Source organism: Globicephala melas, chromosome 4 (assembly GCF_963455315.2).
Source record: "Globicephala melas chromosome 4, mGloMel1.2, whole genome shotgun sequence".
Taxonomy (NCBI): Eukaryota; Metazoa; Chordata; class Mammalia; order Artiodactyla; family Delphinidae; genus Globicephala; species Globicephala melas.
In genome coordinates, this window is record NC_083317.1 from 13402711 (window position 1) to 13420158 (window position 17448).

Consider the following 17448-nt stretch of genomic DNA (forward strand, 5'->3'; position numbering starts at 1 on the left):
ATCCAGAATAGTACACTTGAATGTACAGCCTAATGGGGGTGTGGTCATCACCAGCTCAAGAAATGGAACCTTGTCAGCCCTCCAGAAGACCTCCCCTCCATCCTCAATCACAATCTCCTCCCACCTCCTAAAGATAACAACTGGGCTAGACTTCTATGGAATCATGTTTTTGCTTTTCTTCACAGGTTTATTACTCAAGCATGTCTCTCTGAGCACTGTAGTTTAGTTTTGCTTGTTTTTGAACCTTATATGAGTGGGGTCATTCTTCACTTACTCTTTTAGGTCTCGCTTCATTTCCTCACTTTTTAAAAATGAGATTCATTTCTGTTATGTGTAGGTCTAATTGTCTATTTTCATTAGTACACAGTTTCACTGTATGAATAGACTTTAACTGATGTAGCCATTCTAGTGCTAGTGAAATTTGGGTTAGTTCTAGCATTTGGCTACCGTGAATAACGCTGCAAAGAACTTTTGGGGACATCTTTCCCAGTGCACACGTGCATGCATTTCTTGGGGTTTATCACTAGGAGTGGAATTGCTGATTCTTCATCTTTAATAGAGAAAAGGTGGTTGACCCAGTTCCATGCTCCCCAAGAGTGTAAAGGAGTTCCTGGTGTTTCAGGTCCTCAGGGACACCTGGCATTATCACTCATTTTAATTCTAGCTGTTCTAGTAATAAGTGGATTTCCTGGGTTTAATTTACATTTTCCTGATAATCAATAAGGCTAAGCTCCTGCTCATAGGTTTATTGGCCATTTGGAATATCCTCTTTTATGGCCTGCCTGTTCAAATCACTTGTCATTTTTCTATTTGGTAGTTGGTCTTTTTCTTATTGATATATTGTGTGTGTGTGTGTGTGTGTGTGTGTGTGTGTGTTAACATATTCTGGATAATATCCTTTTGTTGACTCTATGAATTGTAAAGATTGTCTCCCAGTGTGGCTTGCCTTTCAGTCTCTCATTTATTAATTAAATAAATAAGTTTTTATCCTGAATGTAATCAGAATTATTAGTAATTTGCCTTTTATGTCTGACCTATTTAAATAAAACCTCTTTTTGACCCAAGATTACCCATAGGTACCTGAGATTACAAAATCTTACATAAATGGTATTTTTATCCTTCCCAGATAATACTGGGATATTAGAGTGATTTAACTCTCTTTGCCCCCAGCTGGTTTATAGGATACTGTTATAGTATGTCATTTTTCTTTTATATTATTATTTTAAACGTCCTAAGACATTATGATTTTATTACTGTCTTAAATGGCCTTTATTTCTACAATATGGAATTCTCAGTTGGCAGTTCTTCTCTTTGAACACTTAGAAGAACCCATTCGTCATCCTTTGGCTTCTGTTCTGTGGAGAAGTCAGCTGGCCACCCAGTGGATGGTTTGCAGGCATCAGTCTTCTTCTTACTACTTGTACCATTTTTCTATCTTTGGCTTTTCCAGTTCTCTGACATGTCAAGGTGTACATATCTTTTTATTTCTTCTGTTTGGGGTTTGTAGGACTTGGATCTTTGCCTTTATGAATCTTGAATTTGTGTTTTTTTGAAATTTCCAGCCTGTATCTCTTTTGCCCTTTTCTCTGGCATGTTGCACCTTTTTGCTGTATTCTCTGTGTCTCTTAACTTCTCTTTCTCTATTTTTCATATTTTTGTCCCTCCCTTCTACCAACTAGTGTTGTAAAAAAGAAATACTATTTATTCACTCAACAAATGGTCTTTTTGGTCCTACTGTGTTCCAGGCACTGTCCGGGGTAGTTGAAATACTTCAGTGAACAAAAGAGACAAAGATCTCTGTCTTTGGGAATTATCATTAAGTAGTAAACAGTAGTTTGTTAATTGTGTTAGCTATCATTATTACTTCTTCATTTCAATTAATTAAACTTAAATGATATAATGTGTTAAGGAAAGCAGATCTGCTTTGGGAAGAAGGGCGGTCTATGGTGGGGAAGTGCGCCCAGTTAGGGTACAATAATAATAAGGTACCATTTGAATGAAGACTTAAAGAATGTAAAGGAATTAGCCAACGGCATATCTGGAATGTTCCAGAAAGATGGATCATGTCTGGAAAGTTCAAGGAACATCAAGGAGACTAAAGGAGTGTGAGCAAAGGTAGAAGGAGCAGAAGACGAGGTCAGAGAGGTAATGATGAGGCCCAAGCAAGAGGTGCCAGGCTTTGTAGGCCCCTCCTAGGAGTTTGGGTTTTACCCCTGGGTTGAGCAGATGAAGGATGTGGTCTCATTTTCACATTAAAAGGGTCCCCCTGGCTCCTGGGATGAGAATGGACTGTAGATGGGCATGTGTAGAAATAAAGAGACTTGTAGGAGGCTGTGCTGTGGTCCAGCAGGGAGAGGATGGAGCTCAGAGTATAGTGGCAGCAGTGGAGGTGTTGAGAAGTGACTTAGATTTAGAGGCAAAAAAATCATATTTTCATACCTATGCAAATGCTCCAGTAGGATGAGGGAATTTGATGGTGTGGAGGAGAGAGAGGGAAATTGCTAGAGCATTGTCCTTGAGTGGAGGGAGGGGGATGCAGAGGGTCTAGGCACGGGTGGAGGGATTGGTTTGAGGTAGGATGTGGATGGTTATCTAAGATCCCAGGCAGCAGGGTAGAGTGGGTGCAGATAGATGCTTGTTGGTAAATATAGATAGTCTAGGAAGTGGTGGTGGTCCTATGTGATTGCTTCAATTTTGTCGGAGAAGTAGGATGAAAAATCATCAGCTGAGAAGCAAGATGGGGAGAAATTATTGGGCATCTGGGAAGAGAAGAGTAGACGGGAACTTCATGAGTGGGTGTGAATGGACTGGGAACTTTGGTTTTTTTAATTTTTTTTAATTTTTATTGGAGTATAGTTGATTTACAATGTTGTGTTAGTTTCTGCTGTACAGCAAAGTGAATCAGCTATACATATACATATATCCACTCTTTTTTTAGATTCTGTTCCCATATAGGCCATTACAGAGTATTGAGTAGCGTTCCCTGTACTATGCAGTAGGTCCTTGTTGGTTATCTGTTTTATATATAGTAGTGTGTATATGTCAATCCCAATCTCCCAATTTATCCCTCCTCCCACCTTCCCCTTTGGTAACCATACATTTGTTTTCTATGTCTGTGAGTCTATTTCTGCATTGTATATAAGTTCATTTGTACCATTTTTTTTTAGATTCCACACATAAATGATATCATATGATATTTGTCTTTCTCTGCCTGACTTCACTCAGTATGACTGTCTCTAGGTCCATCCATGGTTGCTGCAAATGGTATTATTTCATTCTTTTTTATGGCTGAGTAATATTCCATTGTATATATGTACCACATCTTCTTTATCCACTCCTCTGCCAATGGACATTTAGGTTACTTCCATGTCCTGGCTATTGTAAATAGTGCTGCAGTGAACACTGGGGTGCATTCGTGAGTGGATGTGAATGGACTGGGAACTTTGGTGGGAGATTGCTGATTTCATTTAAAGGCACTTGATATTAGTGGTCATGGGTTTTTTTTCCCCCTCGGCCAGAGCCAACTGTCTGGGTGCAGTTACAAACCAGGCACTTTGTTGGATTTGACCACGTTAGCATATTTGCCAAGCAGATGGGACCAAGTAATAGAGGGGCAAGGAAGTAAGAAAGAGAATTTAATGATGGGCCATGGAGGGCTGTGAGGAAGCCAGGCTGGGAGGGCCAGCAGAAGGTGGAGGGGTATTTGGGTTAGGGCCTGAGAGGGAGTGGTCCAGGAGGATGGGAGCCAGTGAACTGAGGGTGGGATCCTTGAGGTTGACTTTATGGAGGCATTATTGGCATCTTTCCCCCTTTCTGTTAACAACCCTATGTATTTTGGGTGCTCCGTAGGAGCAGTTCCACGTGTAGGTGTATTTCTGATGCATCTGTGGGGAGGAAGGTGATCTCCGCGTCCTACTCTTCCGCCATCTTCTCCTGTCTCCCTCCATCCTATGTATTTTGGAGATTCAGCATGCAGTGTCTTGAAAATTCTTAGTGAGGGTTACAAGTCGCAAAGCCCAACTATTTGTGTATTGGTGGAATAAATGTATACTTCTCCCCTTGTTCACTATTTCCCTTCTTGCTATGTGGGATTCTAAAGGAAAGTGGCAGAGAACTTTGCTCTGTGGTTTAAGGAGCGATCTCAGGCCTGGGTGGTCTTGATCATGCTTCTGATCTTGGTTATCATCACGAGGGTCTATTCAGTTTCAGTCCACAGATATTTGTTGAGGGTCCACCATGTACCAAGCACTCTTCTAGGTACTTGAGATAGAGTTGAGAGCAAAATAGATAAAAGTCCCTGCTCTTGTGGAACTTACATTCTAGTGGGTGGGGAGAGAAACAATAAATAAGAAAATAGGAAAGTAAGAAAATTTAGTGTGTATAAAGGAGGAGAAAATAAAGCAGGGAAGTGGGAAAGGAGATGTGCCGGGGGAGAGAGGTGGGGGAAGGCAGTTGGGGGAGTGGCTGGGAGGACCCCACAGAGAAGGTACCTTGAGTAAAGAGCTGAGATCTGTGGTCCATGTATGTTTAGAACAAATGCTGGGCCCCATGGGAGCAAATAGCACGAGCTGGCACTACAGCCTTATGAAAACGAAATCCCATGCTGATGCCAAAGGCCAAGAATATTGTTTTTGGTTATTGAAGTCCACGGAGTCAGTAGGCTCCATGTATGTGCTAGTAGTGTCTATGAGACTGGAAATGGGCAGTTCATTAACAGCTATATTTGATATTTTTTTGTGGTGGGGGGTAGGGGGTCTTCCTTCAGGGGGCTGCTGACCTCAGACCCAGCCTCCCTGACTAATTTTCGCCAATGGAAAGTTATGTGTGGACGGGATTACAGCTGTGCTTGAATGGGCTGAGTTCATCTGTGGCCAGAAAAACCAACAAAGGCTCTCAGGATACAGGGCTTTGGGAGGAGTGACGAGTCTGAGTCATAAGCCCAAGCCTGAGCAAGTCGTGTGAACGCGTTGGAGCCGAGCCAGCCCTCTGCAAGGATTCTCAAGCTTGGCGGGTTGGCGTCCTTGTGACCCAATGCTGAGAAATTCCTTTTCTCAGAAGCCACGAAGCTGGGAGTGGAAGACTGAGCTGTGGTGATTCAGGTGATCTAGTGAAGCAGCGGTCAGCCCGCTTGCACGAGCCTCCTCTATACCAACCAGCAGGCATGCGTAACTCTTGGTACCTACGTCAAGAGCAGTGTGTCATCCTGTGAAACACCTGCTGTACGTTACCAGGAAGTCTGGGAGAGTGCGAACTGGTTGAGCTCAAGCAAGATTCTGCTCATCGTGTATTTCTTTTGGCTGTGAACCAACATTGCACATAGCTTAGTATAAAATACCCACCTGATGGTTCATTATCTCAACCCGGACCTTGAACTTGCCTCTTGCAGGAGATCTTGCTTATGGGAGAGGCCCCTTTGAACGTATTTAGAAATTTTCTACGTGTGTATGAGGCATATTCCTTGACTGTTGCCCAGTTTAACTTGCTCATCTTAGATACTTTGTTCAGTCATCTTTCTCAGACAGGGTGATGATTACCTTCTAGGAGCTTCATGACAAACCCTGAAATATGTTCTTTTCCCACTACATTTGGCCTCGGGAGGGAGATGAGGTGCCCCGTGAGTAAGTGCAGCCTTCAGGAATCAGACTCAGCTCTGTGACTTTGTGAGCCCAGAATCTGAATACTAAAGGTGATAAGAATAATATAGACAAACGCAGTGCGTGTGAGGCTGCCCAGGTCAGTGACGATGACAAGCCTACAGGCCAACTGTAGCAATAAGATCCGGGAGAGCTGGGGTTCCAGCCTAAGTGAGGCCAAGTTCGAATTTCAGACCTGCCTCCTACTTGTTGAGTAGCTTCGGGCAGGGCAGCTCACTTAACCTCTGTGTCTCAGTCTCTTTTTCTGTAGAATGGGTCCAGTCATAGTACTTTGTTGAGTTGGCATGAGGACCAGGTACAAAAATAGATGAGCAGACCCCAGCCCTATGGTTTTCACAAAGTACTCAGGAAATGTCAGTGACAGCCTTGCATAGCCTCATGAGCGAGATACTACTATAACCCATTTTACAGATGAGGGACTGAGGCTTTACAAAAATTTAGGTGATAGGCTTGTGACCAGAAAAGGAATTCCTGGCCAGTCTAGGTCTGTTGAATGGGATAAGTGCGTAAAATGTGGTGTGTTAAGATGTGTGCCGTTTAGTACTTTCAGTTGGTAATTTGAATTTGATTTATTTCCTCCGCTTTCGGTTCTAGACTTAGATCCCACCCTCTCTGTCTTCATGTTCTGCTTTGCCATTTGGGATTGGGATGGGTTACTGGAAGTGGATCCATGACATTCCGTACAGGTGTGACACCTGGCACCTGGGAAAGCTCTTGATGTGCAAAGGTGTGCCTCGTTTTGTCTTCATGCTTATAAGAGATTGAATTTTATAGATTAGACAATCCCATTTTATCACTTACAATCAGAGAAAAATTTGCTCTTTCAGGTGTAGGATTAAGATCTTGGTGATGTGACAAGGAGAAAGGCACCTTTTAAAGCTTGGTTAATGTGCTTAAAGTTTCGATTACTTTTGGTTTTAACAGCAGTATTTTGAAAAGCTACCTGTACCTGAGCCAGTAGGCTGAAAATGATATGTCTTTTTTGAATCATTAAAAAAAATTGTGATAAAAAATATATAGCATAAAATTTGCCATTTTAACCATTTTTATGTGTATAATTCAGTGACAGTAATTACATTCACAATGTCGTACAGCAGTCACCGCTCTTTACGTCCCAAACTTTTTCATCACCCCAAGAAACACTAACCATTAAGCAGTAACTCTCCATTTCCCCTGCCCCTCAGCGTCTGGTAACCTCTAAGCTCCTCTTTCTCTCCGTGAATTTGCCTATTCTAGATATTTCATATAAGTGGGATCATGCACTAGTTGTCCTTTTGTGTCTGACCTTGTCGCTTAGCATAATATTTTCAAGGTTCGTCTGTATTGTAACATGAATCAAAACTCCATCCTTTTAATAACTGAGTAATATTCCACTACGTGGACCAGACCACGTTCTGTTTATCCATTCACCTGCTGATGGACACCTGGTTTGTTTTCACTTTCTACCTGTTGTGAATAATTCTGCAGTGAACATTCATGTGCACGTGAGAAATGATGCTGTTTTTCAGCATCTGTAGAGATATATTTTAACTTCTCGGGACTCTAGGAGTAGGACTTCCCTAACTGGGGGAGTCCTTGTCTTTGACCATGGCACCCCCATGACCCCTTGGGCGTACCTGAATGTGTCCCATGTCTCTACCAGGCTTCCCCCACAGTCTTGCCAAGCTCACCACCGTGATTTGGGAGGATACTGTCTGCTGGTGAATCAGCCTGCCTTCAGCCATCCTAGATTGACTGTATCCTTCCATCCCAGGTCTCTGATCCTCCTGTTTGCTTGCTTGGGATTGAGCCAAGAATTTTCTCATGCGTCCAGTTATTATGGTTTGCTCTTAGTTTCAGATGGGATCAATGTATATCACTTTTTATTTATATATGCCTTTTGTACTGTGTTGGGGTACGGAATTATATTTGCATATACTGTCTTTAATGTTTATTTGATGGAATTTTTTTTTAAAAGCAGGTAATAATTGAGTTGGTGGAACGTACAGCAGGTTTGTTTCAGTAGATCTGGCTTCTAGGCCGAATCTGCCATCATTTTATTCTGTGCGCCTGAGGGGGGTCCCTTAACCCTCTGACCTCAGATGAATGAGTGATTTGTAAGATCCCCTCCCCCCTTTCTGCTCTTAGGTATATGGGTCTGTGACCCTCCATGTGTCTATTGCCTTACCTCAGGCCATTTAATATTTTGAGATATAGGCTTGTTGTATTTCCTGATTGAAAATAACCTTTGCAGTTGGATCTTCGTTTAGGGAAAATGGTACCCTGTGCTCCTAGAGACCATAAAATCTCATGCCCGAGCGCTTGGAGGGGAACGCAAGACAAGTGGATTCCATTAGCATGTCCCCAACATGAGAAGTCCCCTAATTGTAATTGATTATGTCCCTGTCACTAGCAGAGAGCTCTGTCAGGTGTCAGGTGTTAGAAATGCATCTGTGGGTGTGGTCCTTTTCTCTTCACCATTGTACCCAAGTGTTTGGTGTGTCCTTCCCACCCAGCTTCACCTGGATATGTTCCGGTCCAGAAAATGTGAAATGACAATTACTGATGTATTTTAATATAAAATAAAAGTATTCTCGCTCATGAAAAACAAAACCAAATACTGTTTTATTAGCTGTCCCTGGTGAGTGCCAAGGGCTGATGTGGCTCAGTGTTAGTGACACTCTTTTTTTGTTTGTTTTTAGTTTTTTTGGTGGTACGCGGGCCTCTCACTGTTGTGGCCTCTCCTGTTGCGGAGCACAGGCGCCGGACGCGCAGGCTCAGCGGCCATGGCTCATGGGCCCAGCTGCTCTGCGGCATGTGGGATCTTCCTGGACCGGGGCACGAACCCGTGTCCCCTGCATCGGCAGGCGGACTCTCAACCACTGCACCACCAGGGAAGCCCTAGTGACACTCTTGAGGGGACTTGATGCTTCTCCACAATAGGGACCCGACAGGGAGGGCTCAAGAGGTCTCTCTGTGGCTCTGGGGTCTTGGAAGGGCCCCCGCTCTCTTATCTGACATGTAACTAGTGTCTCAACTGTACTTTATCCATTACCAAAATATTGTAGTAATATCAACATAAAAACATCAAAAACATTCTACACACTACCATAGCTTGAGATACAGGCTTTGCTTCTTTCCTGTTTGGAAACTGACTTTGCCTGTGTAATGCCCTTTACTGTTTAGGGAAAATATTAGGCATGTGCCTGTACAAAGCCTGTTAACCTATGCAGCCCATCGTCAAAGGCATCGATTTCAACTTCCCATTTCACTGAAGGGGAAGCTGGATGGCTTGCTTTAAGTTTCTCACCTGGCTGTTGGTGGAGCCTGGACTTGAACAAGGTCGTCTTACTTCCTGTCCTTGCTTCTCCCAGGACCAGATGAGGCCTCCCCAGTGGGAAAGCTCCCTGACCCGGCTTTTCCAGGAGGCTCTACAGTACTGAATGGTAAGGTTATCCTGGCTACATGTTCTTTGGAAAGAAGGCGGGTCTGAAAATTAGAACTTGACTTCTTATCTTTGTCCTTTCGTTATTCAGCGTGATCCGACTTTCAGTGCCAGTGGTAATCATTATTGTTTACTGTGGCCAAGCAGAGAGGTGCCTGAAAGATCCCACACCAGTGAGAACCCAGATGCTCTCACCCCCAGCAACCACATGTACCTCTTGTGCAAGGCATACAGGGCCCTTGGAAGCGACAGCTTCACTGTGTGTGTGGGTAGGACAGCATCTGGCCCCCTATGGGCGATTGCTAGTAGGGGCTAAGGGTTCACGGACTTTTCCTCTGTCTTCTTTGTTACCTTTATCCTCTGGTTGCACTTCCTCCCCTCTCCCCGTCACCCTTCCAGTTACAAGCGTGGGTTCAGTTATACATATGTGGGCCACCACTGAGTCCTGAAACTCTCGACCTTGGCATGTGAGATAAAAGTTGTTCTGTAAAGAAATGTAATTTGGGGCAGCGAAAGCCAATGAGAATTTTAAAATCATGGAAGCATATAATTGGAAGATATATATATATATATATATATATTCCCCCCCCCCCCCCCCCCCCCGGCTAGGAAGCCAGAGAAAATTAATTTGAACACCATCATTTAAATTGTTGAGGAAAGTGAAGCCTGCAGATTTTAGGGACCTTGCCACACACTCAAGTCACTGCAGTGTATCCTGGAGGTTGCCTCTAAAAGCAAACTATTAGAGTTCGCTTGGCCTCTTTTTGGCAGACATTGTATTTCTCAGGAATATTTCTGCTTATTGGTTAGGCATTCGGTTTTCAGACAGAGAAACCTATGTTAAGCGTCTCTAAGTTTGGTGGGTACAGAGTTTCAAGTTGTAAAACGTTCTTGTATCAAATCAAATTTAATGAGGGCTTTGCATATCAAGACATTGCCTGAAAGGACGAACCTTGGTTTTCTCTCAGAGAGAAGGAAGGCCTCGTCCAGGGCTGAACCAAGGGTTTTCAAACATGTCAGTTTCCTGAGCGGATCCTCAGATCACCAAGCCCGGGAGTGGGTGGGATGGATCCATATTTAGACTTTCAATCAGCTTCAAATATAAAAAATTGATTTTGGCAATCAGTTGTCAGCCAGCTGCAAAATGTATTCATGAACAAGCTTCTGAATTTCCATGGTGACATCATAGGATTAACAGGATCTGTAATTATGCTGGGGAATGTCTTTTTATTTGGATTCAGCTCATTTGACTGTGTTAATTAACACCCCTTCTGGGCGTCACCTAGCTTGATGAGGAGAACACACTTTCTCCCCAGCTTTGTTGCTGATACAAGGTGACACAGGTGATGGCAGGTTGGTGTGAGCACTGCTTACCTTGTTCCTGGGAACCCTCCTTCCTAGCTCCGTATGCAAGCTGGGGATGGTGGTGGGAAGCTCCATTGCAGGCACTGGTAACAACTTTGCAGACCTTGTCAGTTCAGCTGATTGTAGTGCTTTTGGGTTAAGCTTCCTCGATTCCTGAGCAAGTTGGTTTTGAAGACCCTTGAACAGATAATCCAGAAGCTTCTTGTTTAAGGAAGGCATTTGTGCTGTTGAGAGCACAATTTAAAAGGAATTTTAAAAGCCAGTTATTGTTGATCTAATGCAATAGCTGTATGCAGTGAGATCTACAATGCAATTGTAGATCTAAGCAAGTTAAAGACTAAGTAAAAATCTTTGGGGAGGATAAACTCTCTGGAATTTTTTGGTTTCTTAGTGTAAATTCAACTGACAAAGGGAAGGAGAGAAGTTTAATTCTTTGTGGCTTTCTTCCCCACGTACCAAATGGTGTTTCCCAACAGGTATTAATTGAGTGATTAATTAATTATAATTAATTATGTCTGTTGAGCTAGCTCTTGTGTAAATATCCATTTACAGTATAAATACCATATAAGGGCGTCATGGCTTGTAGTTTTTTTCAAAATTTTTTTTTTTTTGCTTTTTTAAACATTGTAATTTATATTTTTCAAAAGGAAGGAGGTACAGACTTTATATCTGCAAATAATTCTAAGCCTCTCGATAGTGAAATACTAAGCTTATTGAATCAGATTGTGGAAATTTGAGAGCCTACAGAAATAGGAAAAATAATGCTGGATGACTTTTAATATAAGTGAAAATAAACATTTTGGAAAAATATTCCAGATTTTTGGATTAGTGACATGGTGGTGTTGGTCTAGCACCATCACTTAGTAAAGGCTTTTGAAAACATTTACAGTAGATGTTAGCGTATGAAAAACTTCTTACCCAACATGAAACTAAAAATAATAAAAATAAAATAGAGCATTATAAATTATGGAGCAAGTTTAATTTTGCTCATTCCTAGGGAAAAAAGAAAAACATTTTAGTTTTAAATTAAACATGCTGTGTTCAGTGCCTATCTTATTTACTTAAATGTTGTATTATGCTGTTATGATGCCATTTAAATTTGGAAAACAGTATATATTTTGAAGACCTGAAATCAAACCTATAAAATGAGGAGGCTAGCTTATAATCTTTTTTTTTTTCCCCATGTGTGGTAGTGCGTGATTATTTTTGTAACTTGGTTCATTTAACATCGTCCCCAGGTTTATCCTGATGGTGGATAATTGTTAAAAACAAAAGTCAGTTGTGCGCCCTCTACTGGTTGCATTTCTCTGGAACAGAAATACAGTACTTTCACGCTTAAGTTCATTTCTTTTGGTCCGGCTCATAACTGTGGTCGCTTTTTCTTTTCCTAAATTCATATGACTTTTTAAAAGCAAAATGAGTGGCATCAGAAACCTCAGGTTAAGAAGCTGGTAACTTAAGGAGGGCTCAAGTGTCTTCCTTAACGCCACTTTGTCAAGTGGTGTTTGGAGGGGACCCACAGCTTGGCACTCTTCCTTCTGTTATAGGAGTAAGCGCTTTGGTGCACAGAGACGTCCCACTGTGAGGCTGGTGGCCGCTGCTTGGGGACCTCTTGGGTTCTGATCTTGACGGGCTTTCACCTGTGTCAGGTCTTTGGCAATCTGTCAGCCACTGAACGAAACCAACAGGTTTTCTATGCGCTCACAGGTCACTCAGACTCTTGAACTCAGGGTGCCCTGCGGATTCCCCCAGAAGCAAGTATAGGGGACTCTTTATTTCCTGGCCTGAGAGGTGAGCAATAAAGTGGGGGTACTCCTTCAGTTTAATCCCACATGCATTTATTGAGAACCTACCATCTGTTAGGTTTCAAGGGCGATTCAAGATGAACAAACCCACTGCCCCCTGCCTGGCCACACCTCCCCCCACCCCCCAGCAACAGCAAAACTCTTTCTTATTCAAGAAAGAAAAAAAAAAATATGGCATTCCAGTTAAAAGAAATACTTATTAGGTAATGATAAGACCAGAAAAACCTGTAGAAAAGATGTCTCCACTTTGTAAGTCCTTCACCCTGACTGGTAAACTTTGTGATGTTGGCATTCTTTTTCCTGTAAGTGATTTGTAACTTGCTTTTCGATAAGCTGTAATGAGATTAAATGTCCTTCCTGTTCTCAATGGAGTGTCTCCTGCTAGTGACCGTCAATAGAGAAATGACTGATGTGTCCGGGATAAGCCTGACCCCGTGTATCTTTCACATCTCTTTCACTTTGCGCACCATGCCTCCTTCCCCAACCATGCGGTGATTCTAAAGCTGATACTCTGGCTTTCCAGCCTCTTCCTCCCACCCCTTCTTGATTATCAGCCTCCAAATTCAACACAAGTTGTTGGCTTAGTGAGCTGCATGGACCTGAGGCTGTGCCCCAAGCCAGTAAACTGCTTTACTGATTCTGACCCCAGTGCCCAGTTTCTTCTGAGCCCACATAGATGGTCCTCAGCCATCACATGCTGTACAGTGGAAATGAAGGAGAAATGCTGTGCTATATTTTCGTAGGTCCCAGCAGAGTCTCTTTATAACGTTGATGGTCATAGATGGAATAAGTCAATTAATCGACAGTTGATAGTGAAACCTCTATGTGAGATTTTCTCACTAGCAGCATTGGCATCTTAGGCTAGATAACGCTTTGCTGTAGGAGGCTTTCCTGTGCTTTTTAAGATGGCTAGCAGCATCCCTGACTTTCACCGATTAGATGCTCATAGCACCCCCAAGTCGTGACAACCAAGAATGTCTCCAGATATTGCTACATATTCCCTGGGGGCAAAGTCCCCTCCTGTTAAGGACCACTGCTCTATCCACTCTCTTTTCATTCTGCTCCTTCAGAAGTCTTCATGGGCATTCTCTTGTTTGTTTGCTTCATTCATTTATCAAATAGTTATTACATTTCTATTTATGTTAGCCTCTCTGCAAGGTAGTGGGAATATAAAGATGAACTAGGTATCTACTTCTTATTCAATTTTGAATCAATTTTGAACGGATCATGGTTTTTACCATTTTGATTTTTATCATGATTATCTTGAAGGTTCCCTTTTCTGAGTATTGCTCCCAGCCTATAATAACTCCGGCAGGCACTTGAGCAATTAGGACTTCTTTCATGATGAATGCTGTGTTTCTATTTCTGTAGGCTGTTTGTTTGAAAAAAAGCCCCTTGCAATGCGGGTCAGTATCCTTGGCTTTTGACACAGCTATTAATTAACCTTGTAAAACGATAATGCTGTATTAATCTATCAGTTTCGTCCATGAATGCTTCAACTCTTTCAGATACGGCCTCTTGCTTGTCATTCCAGATATCCTATTTTCTTATACTGTGATTTCTTTCATTCTCTTTAACCAGCCACCTGAGGCTTGATTTAATGTCTAGTCCTTTTAAGTTTTACTTAATTTAACTTCTGTTTGGGAAATAAGAGCAAGCCCAGGTGAAAGATACTCATTGGATTGCTTTCGGGTGAACTTTGTTAGCATGTGTCCCTTAGAATTTTTAGAAACTGATATAAAAATTGCTCTTGGGAAATCAAATTTATAGCAGTTATATTTCAAAGAGGAGGAAAACGGGGATGCATTTCAGGGAGGTGTTTACGGTTGGCTTCAACAAGATTGGTAATTTTAAATTTTTGTGTTGCATGGTTCATTATATTATTTTCAAATATATTTCTGTATATCTGAAATATTTTGTAATAAGCTTTAAAGGAAAGATAGCCAGCTGAAAGGTGTTTTTTAAAAATAAATTTATTTATTTTATTATTTTATTTATTTATCGTTTCTGGCTGCATTGTGTCATCGTTGCTGCATGCGGGCTTTCTCTAGTTGCAGCGAGCGGGGGCTACTCTGCGGTGCGCAGGCTTCTCATTGTGGTCGCTTCTCTTGTTGTGGAGCACGGGCTCTAGGCATGTGAGCTTCAGAAGTTGTGGCACGTGGGCTCAGTAGTTGTGGCTCTTGGGCTCAGTAGTTGTGGTGCGTGGGCTCTAGAGCGCAGGCTCAGTAGTTGTGGCGCACCGGCTTAGTTGCTCCGCGGCATGTGGGATCTTCCCGGACCAGGGCTCGAACCCGTGTCCCCTTCACTGTGGATTCTCAACCACTGCGCCACCAGGGAAGCCCTGACAGGTGTTTTTTTGTTTGTTTGTTTGTTTGTTTTCCTTTTTTCCCGTCCTCCACTATTTTAAACTAGATGTTCAGGAATTAGGTCTCCACTTGCTAAAGCGCCCACATTCCTGCCGGGGAAGAGGGGGTGCTGAGCAGTTATTGAAGATTTATAGCCTCTTAAATCCGGTAAGAGGCACTGCTTTCTTGCCATGTGCTATCGAAAAATAATTTGAAAAGAACTTAGGCTTTCTGCAGGGCGACCAGGTTCATCTGTAAAATGGTTAAAACCTGTTAGGAATTAATTTCCCCTAAGGATGGGAGGAGCTGAGCGCAGAGGAGTTTGCGGCGTTGCCAGCTCCAAAGGGGAGAATTAAACTGGAGGAGGCGGAGAGCAGGGAGGTGACGGTGGGCGGGGAGGAGCCACAAACCCTCTCCAACACACCCAAATGACCAGATTCATCATAGCACGAAACTTCACAAGTTACGCCCACTCCCACTGCCAGAAGCCGGGGGAAGGCTGCTGCTTCCTCATTTGTGTTACTGGAAGTTTGAGAGATGGGAAGCAAGACGCGAGAAGCATGTGCGCCTTGCTGAGCAGTGGTGAGCTTGAATTTAAAAACCCTTTCTTTTCTCCGGCAAATTTCTTTGTATTGGGTGGTGTGGGCCAGCCTCGGAGGGTGGCTCTGGGCTAGGAGAGGCGGGATGAGAGCCCCGGGTTCTGCAGCTGCCGCTCGGGGACCTGTGCGCCCCGAGCCCCACTCCCGGGGCCGGCGAGCCGCGACTCCACGCTGCCCTGGGGCTGCCCAGCGACGCCACCCATGTAAGTTTTAGCTTCAGGGAAAAGGGGTTCGGGCTTCGAAAGCGCTTCACTTGCCTTCTGTAACCAGGGACCGCGCACAGAGTCCGGGATTGGGAAGGAGGCTGTGGGATCATGTTACCCACCAAAGATGCGCCCTGTCCCCAAAGGTCCTGCTGCGCGTTCAGTAATTACGGCTCAGTGTCTTTGAAAATGAACCCCGTGAAAGTCTTGGGATTTAAGTGACAGAAACTTCCAAAGTAATACCTGAAGCTGTGGCACCCAGCAGGCTCCTGGATGGGAGTTCTGGAGTGAGGCATCCATCGGAAGTCTCGGTTTCTCGTTTATTTTGTGTCTGATTTAAGTGAGTTCAGCTCAAGGCTTCCTGGCTCTTGAGGTGTTATATATGTTTATGTGGATCTTTTTTCTTTGTTGAAAAATGTTAGTTTTTCTGTGGCAGCTGGTTTATCTTTAGATTGATTGCCTAAGTCAATTTCGGTTGGGAAGGGGAGAGGAAGTTTGGGTGGAGTGTGGTACCGGGGTTGGGATGATTGCAAGAGACACTTCATACGTCTCAGCAAACGATGAACTTGGCCAAGTGCAAACATTCTTTAGGTTTTGTTTCGAGGCCCTCAGGAGCTTTCATTTGACACGTGTGGTGTTTACTCACTGCAGAGGGAGTTAGGTGGAGGCTTTAGGGTTAACTGTTATCTGTATCATCTATTTCATATCTGATCAGCAGGTCAGTACAGAGCAGTGTGAGCTGTGTGTGTGTGTGTGTGTGTGTGTGTGTTTTGTAAGCTAATGCTTTGTAAGAATTTTTAGAGAATTGTCTTCCTTTTAGGGCCAGAAAAGAAGGTTAATAAATGTGTGGATCTCACTCTATTTGTAGAAAACCAAATTGCATTTTACAAATGTTTCTCCCAGGTCTGGGGTGGGTGCGATTAGGAGGATGTTAGTAGCTGATTCTGTCATTCTTCTAATACCAGAACGGAAGAACCTGGCTTTCCCAGCCCACTTGAACTTGGGGGCTCAGGGGACAGGTTGCTGTGGCCACAGTTTTACATAGTTTGCTTTCACCCTCCACCTTCCCTGAAGTTTATGATACAGAAGTAAAATGAAATTACTTTTCAACCACTCTAGACATGTCCCAGGGAGGAACAACAGGCTGCATGGTCCAGGCTGGCACGGCTGCTGGAGCCCTGCTTTCTAGCTTGCTATGGGCTCAAAAAGAACATGCAGGTAGATACGAACTTGCTGCTGATTCCTCCTACCTCCCAAGGAACCTTTAGCAACTCACCCAACAGGAAAGACAACCAGACTGGATCTGGTGATAGTTCTGGTGAAACTGACTAATAGACCCTCGCTGGTGGAGTTTTATGGAACAGGAATCCTCCGCGGGAGAAGGGGGAATATATTATTCATAAAGGTTTCTAGACACTGTCGCGTGGGACTGCTGGGGAACATCACACAGACATTTGAAATTCGGTTAATTCTACTCTATCATATCACCTTGCAGGTGTTATAACTTCTGTATCATTTTTTTTTCTTACAGTTCCTTTACGTCTCCCATAAATAACCTGGTGTGGCTCTGCCTATTTGAATTTTTTTTTTAATTTATTGCAGGTTCAATTTGTTCAATAGCAATAGGACCATTAAGACAATCTTGGTTTAGTAGCTAGTTTTGTTTTTTTAAATGGAAATTTTCCCATTTCATTAAAAAATTTATTGGTATAAAGTGACACATAATATTCTTTCATAATATTTTTAAGGACTATAGCATCTGTAGAAATGTTTCCTTTTTCATTTCTGGCGTTGCTTATTTGTGCCTTTTCTCTTTTCTTCTTGATCAGCCTTGCTAAAGTATCATCAGTTTTATTGGTCTTTTGAAAGACCCAACCTTGGTTTTGTTTGTATTTTAAATGAAGCATAAACAAAGACCACTTCTTTTAAATTTACATGCATTTAAAAAATTCTGCCCTGTGGAACTCTGTCAAAAAAGATCTCAAGATCCTGTAAAACTAAGTAACTGAGTCTGCTAGTTGTGTGAAGACATTATGTATTTATCTTTATGTGT

General features: G+C 42.9%; 1 protein-coding gene across 7 annotated transcripts in view; it reads left to right on the forward strand.

Moving 5' to 3' along the window:
* Positions 1-17448, forward strand: part of TIAM1 (TIAM Rac1 associated GEF 1) — a 397588-nt gene that overhangs the window by 176163 nt on the left and 203977 nt on the right. For 3 of the 7 annotated variants that reach the window (XM_060297859.1, XM_030880743.2, XM_060297862.1), the window contains exon 1: positions 14979-15175. The exons of 3 other annotated variants lie outside the window; for them this stretch is intronic. The gene's annotated coding sequence lies outside the window, so the exon portion shown is untranslated. Of the gene's footprint in view, positions 1-14978; positions 15176-15248; positions 15396-17448 lie in introns of those variants that run through there. One more of the 7 variants, XM_060297861.1, reaches the window with a different exon arrangement.